A 13,205-nucleotide genomic window follows, 5' to 3' on the forward strand; every position below is an offset into this window, starting at 1 on the left:
GTGTCTGTGTGTGCTGTTGGTCACTGCAGAGGTCAAGTTAGAGGTCAAACTAGAGGTCAAGCTAGAGGTCAAAGTAGAGCTCAAGCTAGAAATAAAACATCAGCACAGAATAACTTGTTTTTTTCTTAAGTAGTAAGTAAACTGCAGCATGTTTTACTGAATGTTTTTAGATGCATTGAACTCATTATATATTCTGATAATTTGCCCCTCCAATAATATTTATGACATGTGAGGAAAATACATTAAAAAAACAAAAATATATATTTTAAATTCAGTGTTAACTGTATATATTTAATAATTATTATATATATTTTATATATTCTAATAATAATGTGTCTACAATCATTGTCATCATATTGTCATCATAAAACCTGAGAGAAATGTGTCATATCGCCTCACATAAAAATTTACTGTTTTCAATTGCAGTATGTCACGCTGTGGTGGTAAGCACGAGAGCACAACAACTCGCATAAATGAAAATAAAGCTTTTAATCTACTCAGAGATTAAATAAACAATATCAATACAGGCAGACAGGCAGGCAGATACGACAAAAATCACATGCACATAAAGACGAGATCGGACAAACAGATCTGAAATCACAGGACTTAAATACACCAGGTAAATGTCCAGGGGAGGAACAGACGGAGGGAGGAGCCAAGGAGGAGGCAGGAGGAGTCCGGAGCAGGAGGAGATCCAGAGCCCAGCCATGGTGGTCCACAGTGGAACCCGACGGAGGGAGGAGCCATGGAGGAGGAGCGGCCATCGACTCCATTGTGCCGACCGATGGCAGCGGAGCAGGTGGTGGAGGAGACTGAGGCGGAGGCGGAGAGCCGAAGAGCCAGGGTGATGCCAAGGCGCTGGAGGTCCTAGGCGATGCCGCAGGCTTCGGCGACTGACACAGAGACGGGGACGGAAAGGACGCAGCGGAGCCAGAGCGACAGAGGACTGAAGTGGAGCCGGAGGGAAGGAGGAGCCTGACAGAGCCGGTGGGATTGAGGGACGAGGCGATGCCGAGGAGAGGAATCTGAGGCGACGGATGGTCGACGACAGACCAAGGCGGAGCCGGAGGGACAATGGAGCCTGGAGAAGCTGGTGGACTGACTAGGAGCCCAGGGGAGCCCACGGGTCTACAAGCCGAGATGGAGTCCGGGACTCGGAGGCAGGACGGCGAGGCGAGGATCCTTCACCTCGACGGTGATGGAGACCTGCAGACCCGTGCCGAGCTGCAGATGGTGAGCTGAGGGTGAGCGCAGGGGCTGCTGGGATCCATAGACGTTGTATGTTAAGGGTGGGAGGGAGGGAAAATGTGCTCAGGAGGAGCGCACAAGGTGCGGGCACGGGACGGAGCTGTTGGAGTTGTGGATTGATGTTGAAGCTGTGTATTGACATTTTGCAACTTTGACCTTCCAGGTTTCAGCTTCCATCTGGTATAACATTTTTTTCTTGGTTCATGACTTGACATGGCCTCTATATAGTATCTTAGACTGGTATGGGCGCCAGGGGAATCTGAAGGAATGAAGATTCTGACGCACAAAAAGATATGTGACTAGTGATAACTTATGTGACGAACATGTCTGAGGTCTTTGTTTTGCCAGTTGCTTTTACTTATCTTGCTTTGTCCTTTTCCTCTATAAATAAAGTGACTTGCGATCTGAGCTTCGGAGGCAAAGGGAAGTAAAGGAGAAACCTGCTTTTCTCCGCTTGCAACCGACAGCGCAATCCTTGCAAGCTAAAAATCCAAAAACTTGTCTTGTGTTTTATTTCACCTTGGGTTGATCCTTCCGGTAAAGAGCCGTTTGAGTGAAATAGTCTCAACATTTACTTGGTCCTTCGAGCCGGATCCCAACAGGACAGAGCGGAGGAGGAGAGGACGAAGAGGAGCTGAGAGACAGTCTCTGGCCAGAGCCAGGCAATAGCTGCCTGACAAAATCCACCCGCGTGAATTCGAGGGGGTCGGTGATTCTCTGCCTGGAAAATCAACTTCTCCGGGCTGTCTGACGGGAGCCGTTGGAAGGAAAACTCAACGAACTTATCAGGTGATATACCGGTGTATTTTTAAGAACGTTCAAGGGTGTGTGTGTGACTGCAGTATAATAGGTACCAGCTCGAGTTCGTGAACCAGTGATTTACCTGTTGAGGTGAAGGATCTGTATCGACTCTGGAAGCTCAGTGATTAAGTACTAGCTCAAGTGTGCAACCCTTGATTTACCTGTTTAGGTAGGGGTCTGTACTGACTCTGGAAGCTCAGTAATTTGGACAGAAGGATCTGTCGACCAATTGTCTCTGTTAAGTGAGAGCCAGGGGCTCTGGTGTCGACAAAGTTGTTTTAAGCGCGCAGGGTATGAATGGTATGAATTTGTTGTATGAATGTCATTGTGAATCATTAGGATTTACGGTGAATAAGGTTGTTGTTGTTTAGGAATAACACGACTGATATTTCTCCCCACTAGAAAGGAGTTGTGTTATTCAAATATAAAAATTATATTGGGTTTGAGTCAAAATTAAAAAAATAGGTTGGTTTGTTCAGACGGCTGTATCCGCAGACAAATTAGTGTCTGTAGAAGCTTGGTGCAGTGGATGATCTGATCAGACACGTGACTAATCGTTGACTCTTACCAAAAAGCAAATATGGGCGAAGAAAATATTAAATTGACGGGAGATCCAAAGTTTATGCATACATATTCGCAGACAGTGTGCGTATACCTCTATGAGTGGAATAAAAATATGATTTCAGTGGTAAATTAGTCAAAAGGGACTGCACTCTCTTAATAAACAAAATAAAGGTTGACTTATCCTTAGCCAAGGGAAAAAGGGTGATCTGTTGAAACTTCAATTGACTGAAGCGACGAAGTGGCAAGAGCAGGCAGATAAAAGACAGGCGAAAGTCGAAGAGAAAAAAAGACAGAAACAAGAAAGATTGATTGCAGTGCAGAAAGAGGAAGACCCAGCAGATTATGTTGGGAGACCAGAGGCATTGTATCAGCAAGAAAGGTTAAGAGCAGAAAGAGCAGCTAGAGGCCAGGAGATGGCAGCAGCAGCTCAACGAGAGGAGCTGAGAGAGCAGACAGCACAAAGCGAAGTGCGAGCAAGAGGGAAAGGGACAAAAAAGCATGACCGATCCAAGCTAACTGAATTCAGTCCCCCTCGCACTAGAAGAAATACACCTTATGCTGAAGCAGTCGCTTTGGTAGAGAGAATTAAAGCAGAAGAAGGGTATAAAAGACCCTTGAACTCCTCACACCTTTCATCAGATTCAGATTTTATTTTTCCAGCCATCCAAGTGGCTAATCCACATTACGTGTAGAGGACGATCGCAATAGATACCTTCATGTGTATCGCCCATGGTCAGACCAAGAAATTACAGAGGCAGCAGATGCACTTGGTCCACTTGAAAATACAGCTGCATGGGTAGAGCATTTTAACCAACTGATACGTGCACGTATCGCTTAAATGGCCTAGAGGTTGATAGAGTTGCGAGATTAGCTCTTAAATACAAATATAGCCAAGTTAGGGGTGATTTCATGGGTCTAGATGAGAATGATGATCCGTTAGCTCATGATGCAGCGACATTAAGAGAGTCAGTAGAACAACAGAAAGAATTAGAAACACCCTTGGAACACGCCCAGATTACTCTCATATATCCCAGTGTAAACAGAAAGATGGAGAAGATGTACATGAATACAGAGCACGTCTGGAAGAAGTTTTTAGGGTTAACAGTGGGGTCCAGTATAGTGCTGATGAGGCTGGTGCATACCAACAGCAATTAAAACAAGCACTCCTTTTAGGATTCAGACCCCAGTTGGCAGACTACATCAAAAAATATAATATAAACTGGTCCACTGACCCAGTAAATAGCATAATGAATTATGCCAGACATGGACAGGGATTGTTGAAAAATAAAAAGAAAAAGCAGACAGGGCCCATACTTTGGCAGACTCACTGCCCTCTCCTAAGGCATGACCTCGCTTGGTGCAGACACATTCTACCAAGCTAATCGGAGAGGGAGGGGGAGGAAAGCAGCACGTGGTCGAGGTAGGGAGAAAAGATTTTCAGAAACAGACACGCAATGACAAAGAATATGATAGGTGTTTTAATTGCCACAAGGAAGGCCTTTATATCCGAGAATGCCCAGAACCGCTAAAGCCCAGTACACAGGGTAGAAGCCCGATGAAAGCTACAGACCAGCCCCATATAATGATCAATTATGACTAGGCGAGACCAATAGTGACCCCATAGATGACCCAGAAGATGACTCCGATCTAGGCGAGGCTGATAATGACCCCAAAACTGACCTAGACTTGCAGAGCAGTATCGAGGCTTTTTAGCTTTGTCAAGAAGCACTCGCTTACCCGAATGAGAGCTGATAGTGAATGGAACCCGAGTAAAATTTCTCTGTGACTCTGGGGCAGGCAGAACAAGAACAGTATTACATGACATAATTCCAGGATTGCAGCCTAGCTCTAAGAAAATATATGTGAAATCAGCCAATGGGCTGGTTACAGAGAATAAGTTTTCTCAACTAACCACCATTAAAGATCCAAAAACAGGTTTCAGCACAGACACAGAAGTAGTGTTATGTCCAGGTTGTCCCGTAAACCTCCTGGGTAGGGATCTTATGTCCCCACTTCAAATTTCCATACACCTACTGAAAACAGGCATGGTTGCCATAGGGAAGGATGAGGAAGTGCCCACATACCCAGTACAGTGTTTAAAAGAACCCAACTACTACTGGTGCTTAGATTTTCCTGATCAAGATCCGGGAGGATAGGGAAAAATCTACTAGATTTGCTACCAGAACCAACACCCTCAAAGACAGAAGTTAAAACTGAAAGTGACCTGCATGTGACTATGTATTACAAGCTTAGACCCAGGCCCGACCCAGACTACTCAGAAAGATTTTCGAGGCTAGGCCCTCAGCATGTGACATTGAGCACAATATACACAGACAGAAAAGGAAATGCTGTATGCTCTGTGAAACTTTACAGCGAGGCACAGTGACTTTTTGAAGGTCAAGACAGACCGCCACATGTATCTTTGTCTAAAACAAATAAGATGAAGTGGAAGTGTTGCCAAAACTGATAGAGCAAAGAGAACTAGACAGGTGGTCAGACAATGGGGATGGGTGGAAAGTGAATGTGAGGCGCTCTCTCTATTCCAAAACAGTGAACTGGGTGTGTACACTTACCCCCAGAGCCCATTCGACTGAAGAAACAGTATGACATTCCTTAGCCGCTGTTGAAATAGATCCTTTTCTCAATGCAGTGCCAGAAACATTTTGGTCAAGAGGGAAGACAGACGTAGGGTTAATGACAACAGCATCACCAGTGGTTATAAAACCAAAAACAACCTATAGGCCCTGCATAAAGCAGTATCCCCTTAAGCCAGATGCATAGGAAGGCATAAAACCAGTTATTGAAGAAATGATTGAGGCATGTATAATAGTTGAAGCCCCTGAGGCCCACTGTAATACACCAATTCTTCCTGTCAAAAAGCAGACTCTCAGAGCTGGAGGATGATTCAAGATTTAAGAGCTGTAAATCAAGCTGTAGAGAGCAGGGCCCCTGTGTGCCAGATCCACACACATTGTTGAATCAGTTAAAACTTGAAATGAAATGGTTTACAGTAGTGGATTTGAGCAATGCATTTTTTCCATACCAGTGCATAAGAACTCACAGGGGTGGTTTAGGTTCACCTACAGATGTAAAAATACACTTACACCCGCCTTCCTCTGGGATTTGTTGATAGCCCGACAATCTTTTCATCAGAACTGAACCAACAACCACAGTCAGGTTTTAGTTTATGTCGATGACGTATTGATTGCCTCAGACACACAAGAACACAACAAAGAAGCTGCTGTAAAAGTGTTTCAGCATTTAGCAGCGATAGGGAACAAAGCTTCTTTAGCAAAACTGCAATGGGCAAGACAGGAAGTAGTATTTTTAGGTCATAAGATAACCCCGCCAGGTAGAGCCCTAACTAATGGCAGAAAAGAGGCTATACAGCTAGCACCAAAACCAGAGACAAAGCAGCAGATGTTGCAATTTTTAGGTTTGTGTAACTGCTAGACATGATTTATGGCATTCCTACAGCCATGAAGGATAAGATTAGCTGGACTCTCGGAGGGGGAAAAGCTTTCACACAGCTAAAGGAGGGATTGATTCAATCCACAGTGTTAAGTTTACCTGATTATTCCAAACCATTTAATCAGACAGTAGACTGCAAAGACAAGACTTGAAGGCAAACTGTGCCTTCCACGAAGTTTGTACAAAACAGCAGTAATTTTGACACATGGGCAAGCACATGTGTCAACAGGAGGGATGGTGCATAGGGTAGAACAATACTTTTATGCACCAGGTTTTAATAACTACTCAAAAAATTATTGTAAATCTTGTTTGATCTGCTGTAAACATAACTCACAGGGCAACTGCAGACCTAAGAGAGGTCCATTTCCAAAGCCAGACTACCCTTTTCAGTTTATCCACATGGATTTTATTGAACTGACACCTGCCAACAGTACAAATACTGTATTGGTGCTGGTAGATCCATTCTCCAAATGGGTTGAAATAGTGAAATAGTAAACATGCTGATGCACTAACGGTGGCTAAAGCTTTGTGTAAGGTAATCATCCCAGAACATGGAGTACCGCAGAGACTGTACAGTGATAATGGACCACATTTTGTGAATGATGTAGTCACTCAGATGTCCATTAATTTAGGCATAGAGTTTAAAAACCATTGTTCTTATAACCCACAGAGTGCAGGATTGGTTGAGAGAACTAATGGCACAGTTAAACTCAGGTTGAGGAAAACAATGGAACAGACAGGCAGAAATTGGGTTGAATGTTTGACTTTGGTCAAAATATATATGAGAATAACGCCCACTGACAAAGGGCTAACACCTTTGAAATACTGTATGGCAGATCGTTCAGTTTACCGCTGTGTGATGATGTGTGTGAGAAACCACAAGAGCAGCATACACTAGCAGAATGGATGAACAAAATGAAAGTTAAAGATGTTGTGAGTGCAAATTATCTGCCAGCCGCTCTCTGTCTACACAGGAAACCCGAGTGAAACCTGGAGATACCATCCTGATCAAAGCTGTAAAGAGGAAAAACTGACCTCGCCCAAGTGGGAAGGACCTTTCACCGTGGTACTGACTACCCCAACTGCCTTGAAGATCGCTGAGAGATCTACGTGGATTCATCAGAGCCACTGTAAAAAGGTCACAGAGTTTCCTGCCTAAAACGACCAGTACGGGTGTGAAGTCCGGTTACAAAGGGTGGTGAAGGCAATAGGCCTCGCTGGTCTCAACCCGGTGAAGAATCCAACAGAGCCCTACTCATTTTTAGCATGGCGTGGAAAGAGATCACCTTTGTGGCAGTAGCAGTCCTGGTGGGGGTCCTGCTGTGGATGGATGCGGAGGGGAGAAAACGATTGAAGAGGAGCAGAAAGAGGTGAAGTTTGACTGGTTCACAGAACAACATGAACTAAAGACTCAGTTTGATTTGAACATGTGGTATGCCTACGCAAAGTTCCTAGCGAATAGCACAAATTCAACCAACTGCTATGTCTGCACTAAAATGCCAACATCCAGCAGAAACCCGCGCATGATTCCTAGACCATATAGAAATGTTTCAACATTGTTTCCTGAAACACTTGTATCAGCTTATAGCTCTGCTTATTTGAACTCCACTAAGAACAACAAATTGCCTGCACCTGTGAATATGAGCACATTGACTTTCAAGTACTTGTTAATACTAAACACCACAGGAGAAGAGAAACTGTGTGGACCGGTGCACATAGAAGCAGGGTCTGTTTTTACCTGTTATGAGAATCGAGAAACGCTTAGGTGGCGCGCCAGAGCAAGAAATGGGAGATGTCCTCTGCATACTGTAATCAGACATTTACAGTGGGTGTAGCAGGTAAACATAATGGAATTAATCCTACACTGACAATTTGTGAGTCATATTTTACAGTTCCTGACGTCATGGGAACCACACCGCAGTCAACACATGTGTGGTTATGTGGCTACAATATTTATTCCAATCTACCCACAAGGTGGACCGGACGATGCGCCCCTGTCCTGCTGACAGACCATTCCTACATTGTAAGTGCACATTCTAGCGAAGTAAGACTGAGAAAAAGGTCTTTTGAGAAACATGACTCTATTTGGGGACGGACGTTCCCAAAGACCACAAGCTGTGGACTGATGGAGAGAAAGTTGTACTGGCCCTTTTTCCATGGGATGGGGTTGGTAAACTAATGTTACGCATGGAGACGGTGGATTACCGCTTCGGTTTGTTTATGAATAACACCATAGCCGCCATAAAAGGAGTACAGGAAGAGCTGACAGCGCTGAGACAGATGGAACTTCAAGACAGACTGGTACTAGATCAACTCACAGCCTCCACCGGAGGAGTGTGTACAATGGTTGAACATCATGTTGCACGTTTATACCAGACAACGATGCGGACGGAGGAGTAATCGAACGAGCAATAGTCAACCTCACTCAACTGAGAGATGTCATGGAGAGAGACAGCATAACAACTCAAGGACTGTTATCATGGCTGTTTGGTGGGGAATGGTGGAATGTGCTATTGAAAATGATCACACCAGTGATCTGGATTAAATTTTATATTGTATACATTAAGATGCAAGCCTTACAGGTGATTGCCCATGTAACATCTTGGGGTCGGTTGGGAATTTTTCTCAGATACTGAGGTTTTCGCCAACCTTGCTGTTTAAAGTAAGCATTGACTATTTAATGAAGTAATCAGTAGAGATGTAGTTCAATATGCATTTGCTTTATTATGTTATTTTTAGGTGCTAAATGTCAAACAGGAGGGAGATGTTGGAGTTGTGTATTGATGTTGAAGCTGTGTATTGACATTTTGCAACTTTGACCTTTCAGGTTTCAGCTTCCATCTGGTATAACACTTTTGTTCTAGGTCATGACATGACATGGCCTCTATATAGTATCTTAGACTGGTATGGGCGCCAGGGAATCTGAAGGAATGAAGATTCTGACGCACAAAAAGATATGTGACTAGTGATAACTTATGTGACGAACATGTCTGAAGTCTTTGTTTTGCCAGTTGCTTTTACTTATCTTGCTTTGTCCTTTTCCTCTATAAATAAAGTGACTTGCGATCTGAGCTTGGAGGCAAAGGGAGGTAAAGGAGAAACCTGCTTTTCCCCGCTTGCAACCGACAGCGCAATCCTTGCAAGCTAAAAATCCAAAAACTTGTCTTGTGTTTTATTTCGCTTGGGTTGATCCTTCCCGGCAAAGAGCCATTTGAGTGAAATAGTCTCAACAGGAGCGCACGTTGGCGCGGGCACGGGATGGAGCGCATGTTGGCGCGGGCACGGACAGAGCTCTTGGGGATCCAGCAGCCCCAGATGGACAATCAGCTCACCTTCAGCCGTGGTGCAGTGGGTGGAGCTCCCACTCCGCACTCTCCACCATGCAGCTCTGTTGCTCGGCGCACGCACCTAGTCTGATGTAATCGGCTCGGTCCTGTGATGCTCCACGGCTCTGTCACTCTCTGGCGATGGGTCTGTGGTCGCGTAAGGGATGCCGTCAAGCTGAAGAAGGAGTCCTATCGGGCCTGGTTGGCTCATGGGACTCCTGAGGCAGCTGACAGGTACCGTGGGCCAAGCAGACCGCTGCCCGGTGGTTGTGCAGGCAAAAACTCGGTCTGGGAGGAGTTCGGGAGGCCATGGAAAATGACTATCGGACGGCCTCAAAGAGGTTCTGGCAAACCGTCCGACGCCTCAGAAAAGGGAAGCAGTGCCCTGCCAACACTGTATACAGTGCTGGTGGGAACCTGCTAACCTCGACTGGGGATATTGTCGGGCGGTGGAAGGAATACTTTGAGGACCTCCTCAATCCCGGCAACACGCCTTCCACTGAGGGAGCAGAGGCCGGGTACCCGGGGGCACTCGACCATTACCCTGGCTGAGGTCACTGAGGTTCTTGAGAAGCTCCTCGGTGACAAGGCACCAGGGGTGGACCAGATCCGCCCTGAGTACCTCAGGTCTCTGGATGTTGTAGGGCTGTCTTGGCTGACATGCCTCTGCAGCATCGCGTGGACGCGGGGACAGTGCCTCTGGACCGGCAGACCGGGGTGGTGGTTCCTCTTTTTAAGAAGGGGGATCGGAGGTTGTGCTCCAACCATAGGGGATCACACTTCTCAGCCTCCCTGGGAAAGTCTATGCCAGGGTACTGGAGAGGAGAATCCGTCCGATAGTTGAACCTCAGCTTCAAGAGGAACAATGCGGGTTTCGTCCTGGACGTGGGAACACTGGACCAGCTCTATATCCTCTTCAGGATGCTGGAGGGTTCCTGGGAGTTTGCCCAACCAGTCCACATGTGTTTTGTGGATTTGGAGAAGGCATTCGACCGGGTTCCTCGTGGTGTCCTGTGGGGGTGCTCTGGGAATATGGGGTAAGGGGTCCTTTGCTATGGGCTGTCCAATCCCTGTATGATCAGAGCAGGAGCTTGGTTCGCATTGCCAGCATTAAGTCAGACTTGTTCCCAGTGCATGTTGGACTCCGACAGGGCTGCCCTTTGTCACCAGTCCTGTTCATTATTTTTATGGACAGGATTTCTAGGCGCAGCCGGGGCCGGAGGGGTCTGGTTTGGTGACCACAGAATAGCTTCTCTGCTTCTTGCTGATGATGTTGTTCTGTTGGCTGCATCTGGCCAAGACCTACAGTGTGCGCTGGGGCGGTTTGCAGCTGAGTGTGAAGCGGCTGGGATGAGTTTATAGAGTTTGCTTTAGTGACTGTGGGGTCAGCATTCACGCTGGGTATAGAGGGATGGCCGCCTCCCAGAGCCGCTTCCCAAGATGGCCGCCTCCCCAGAGCCGCTGCCCAAGATGGCCGCCTCCCAGAGCCGCTGCCCAAGATGGCTGCCTCCCAGAGCCACTGCCCAAGATGGCCTCCTCCCCAGAACCGCTGCCCAAGATGGCCGCCTCCCAGAGCCGCTGCCCAAGATGGCCGCCTCCCAGAGCCGCTGCCCAAGAAGGCCGCCTCCCAGAGCCACTGCCCAAGATGGCCTCCTCCCCAGAACCGCTGCCCAAGATGGCCGCCTCCCCAGAGCCGCTGCCCAAGATGGCCGCCTCCCCAGCGCTGTTTCCCAAGATGGCTCCCTAGACTCTGTTTGCCGACCCCCCTCCCGAGGACTGCAGCAGGTCCCTCACCTGCAGGTTGCATTGTTCAATTGTTTGATTGTCATTCCTAGTTTTCCTTGTGTTTCCGAGTCTTAGATTCTTTGGTTTTGACCCTGCCTGTCTTTTGATACTGTGATTGTTTGCTGCCTGACCCGACCTCTGCCTATTTTTGGATTCTGTTGTTGCCTTGCCTCTGTTACTCCTGTTTGCTGTGATTTGACGCCTGCCTGCTTTGACCATGCCTTTGTTCAATAAAAGCCAGCGAATGGACCCTCAGACCCTCAATCATGATAATATATATAAACCTAGCCTCACTTTATTAATAATATTTTCTTAAAAATCAACCAAAAAGATTCCTAGTTAAAAGATACTGCTCTCTGACACAAGAGAGGATTCTGTGGTGAAATGTGACTTTTTTAACAGATTCTTGACAGGATTTGTGATATTCTGCATCACTGTTGTTGATGTTGTCTATCAAATACTTCACTGATGTCTTAAGATCTCACCAGGACAGGGTTTGAGTCTAATGGTGTTCTGTGCGTGACTGACGTGGTTCTTCACAACTCAGACTATTACTGGAGTATATAGTGTGTTTACTGTGTGCTACAAGAATAAAAACCTTCACAGAGATTCAACTGAGAGAGAGATCTTTGGCGAACATGAGATGATAAAAAAAGAGTTTCTGTACCTTGAACAATCACCTGAAGATCTCTAGATGTTTCTGAGCCATCTGAGTTATAGACAGTTAATCTATAATTCCCTGAATCTGTTCTGATCACAGAGTTTATTATCAGAGTCCCTTTAATGACTGTTACTTCAGGTCTGTTACTATAAAGATCACATTGATTCCTCTTCATTTCATCATCCCTTACTCTACAAACTGGATCATCTTGTGGGTTGTTTATTCTCTTTGCATCTTCAGATCATATTTACTAGTGTCCAGCATCAGCAGATAGAGTTTGTCTCCTAGAGCTGTGTAACAGGGATCAGACTGATCAAAACTGCAGAACCGATCCAGACCTGGAGAACAAAAACACACACACACACACACACAATGAAATAGACCAAAATCTATATGCATCATTACTTAAAACAAGACACAAATAACACAAAAACTTAGATTGAAAGTCAAGTTAGAGGTCAAACTAAAGGTCAAACTAGAGGTCACAGCTGCAGAAGATGATCCTGAAATAAAACATCAGCACAGAATCACTTGTTTTTTCTCAAGTAGTAAGTAAACTGCAGCATGTTTTACTGATTGTTTTTAGATGCATTGAACTCATTATACATTCTGATAATTTACCCTCACATATTATTTATGACATGTGAGGAAAATATATAAAACAAGGAGGAAAAGGACACCGCATCAACTCCTGTAATGGCCGCCTTCCCTGAGTCGCTCCCCAAGATGGCCGCCTTCCCGAGCCGCGCCCCAAGTGGCCGCCGCCCCAGAGCCGTTGCACAAGAATGCCGCCGCCTGCCCAGCGCGCTTGCCGAGATGGCCGCCGCCTGCCCAGCGCCGCTTGCCGAGATGGCCGCCGCCTGCCGTGCGTTCTCTCTAGTGCCCGCGCGCCCAGTGCCCGCGCCTCGGGCGCCACCTCCAGTGCCCGCTACCTCTCCTTGGCTCCTCCTTCGTTTCTTCCTCCCTGGACTCTGTCTGCTGACTCCCTCTCGAACCCCTCCCAAGCTCCCAGTTTTGTTTTGTTTTGTTTGTCTTGTGGAGCGCCAGGAGTCGCTCCTAGCAGGGGGCTATGTCACCAAGCCAGCAGAGGGAGCCCTTACCTCTGGGTGATCTGCATTCACTCCCTCTGCGACAACTTCCTGTTCCAGGACTATAAATACTGCAGCAGGCCACTCACCTGCAGGTTGCATTGTTCGCCTGTTTGTTAGATCGCTATTGGATTATTGTTTCTGGTTTCCCTGGTTTTGACCCTGCCTGTCTTCTGTTATCCTGATTGTTTGCTGCCTGACTCGACCTTCGCCTGTTTCTGGATTTTGTTTTTGCCTTGTCTCCGATACTCCTGTTTGCCC

General features: G+C 46.4%; 1 pseudogene; it reads right to left on the minus strand.

Annotated features, from left to right (window-relative positions):
* The window catches only part of LOC122335392, a 28,529-nt pseudogene that overhangs the window by 346 nt on the left and 14,978 nt on the right, over positions 1-13,205 (minus strand).

Source organism: Puntigrus tetrazona, unplaced genomic scaffold (assembly GCF_018831695.1).
Source record: "Puntigrus tetrazona isolate hp1 unplaced genomic scaffold, ASM1883169v1 S000000769, whole genome shotgun sequence".
NCBI classification, from domain to species: domain Eukaryota; kingdom Metazoa; phylum Chordata; class Actinopteri; order Cypriniformes; family Cyprinidae; genus Puntigrus; species Puntigrus tetrazona.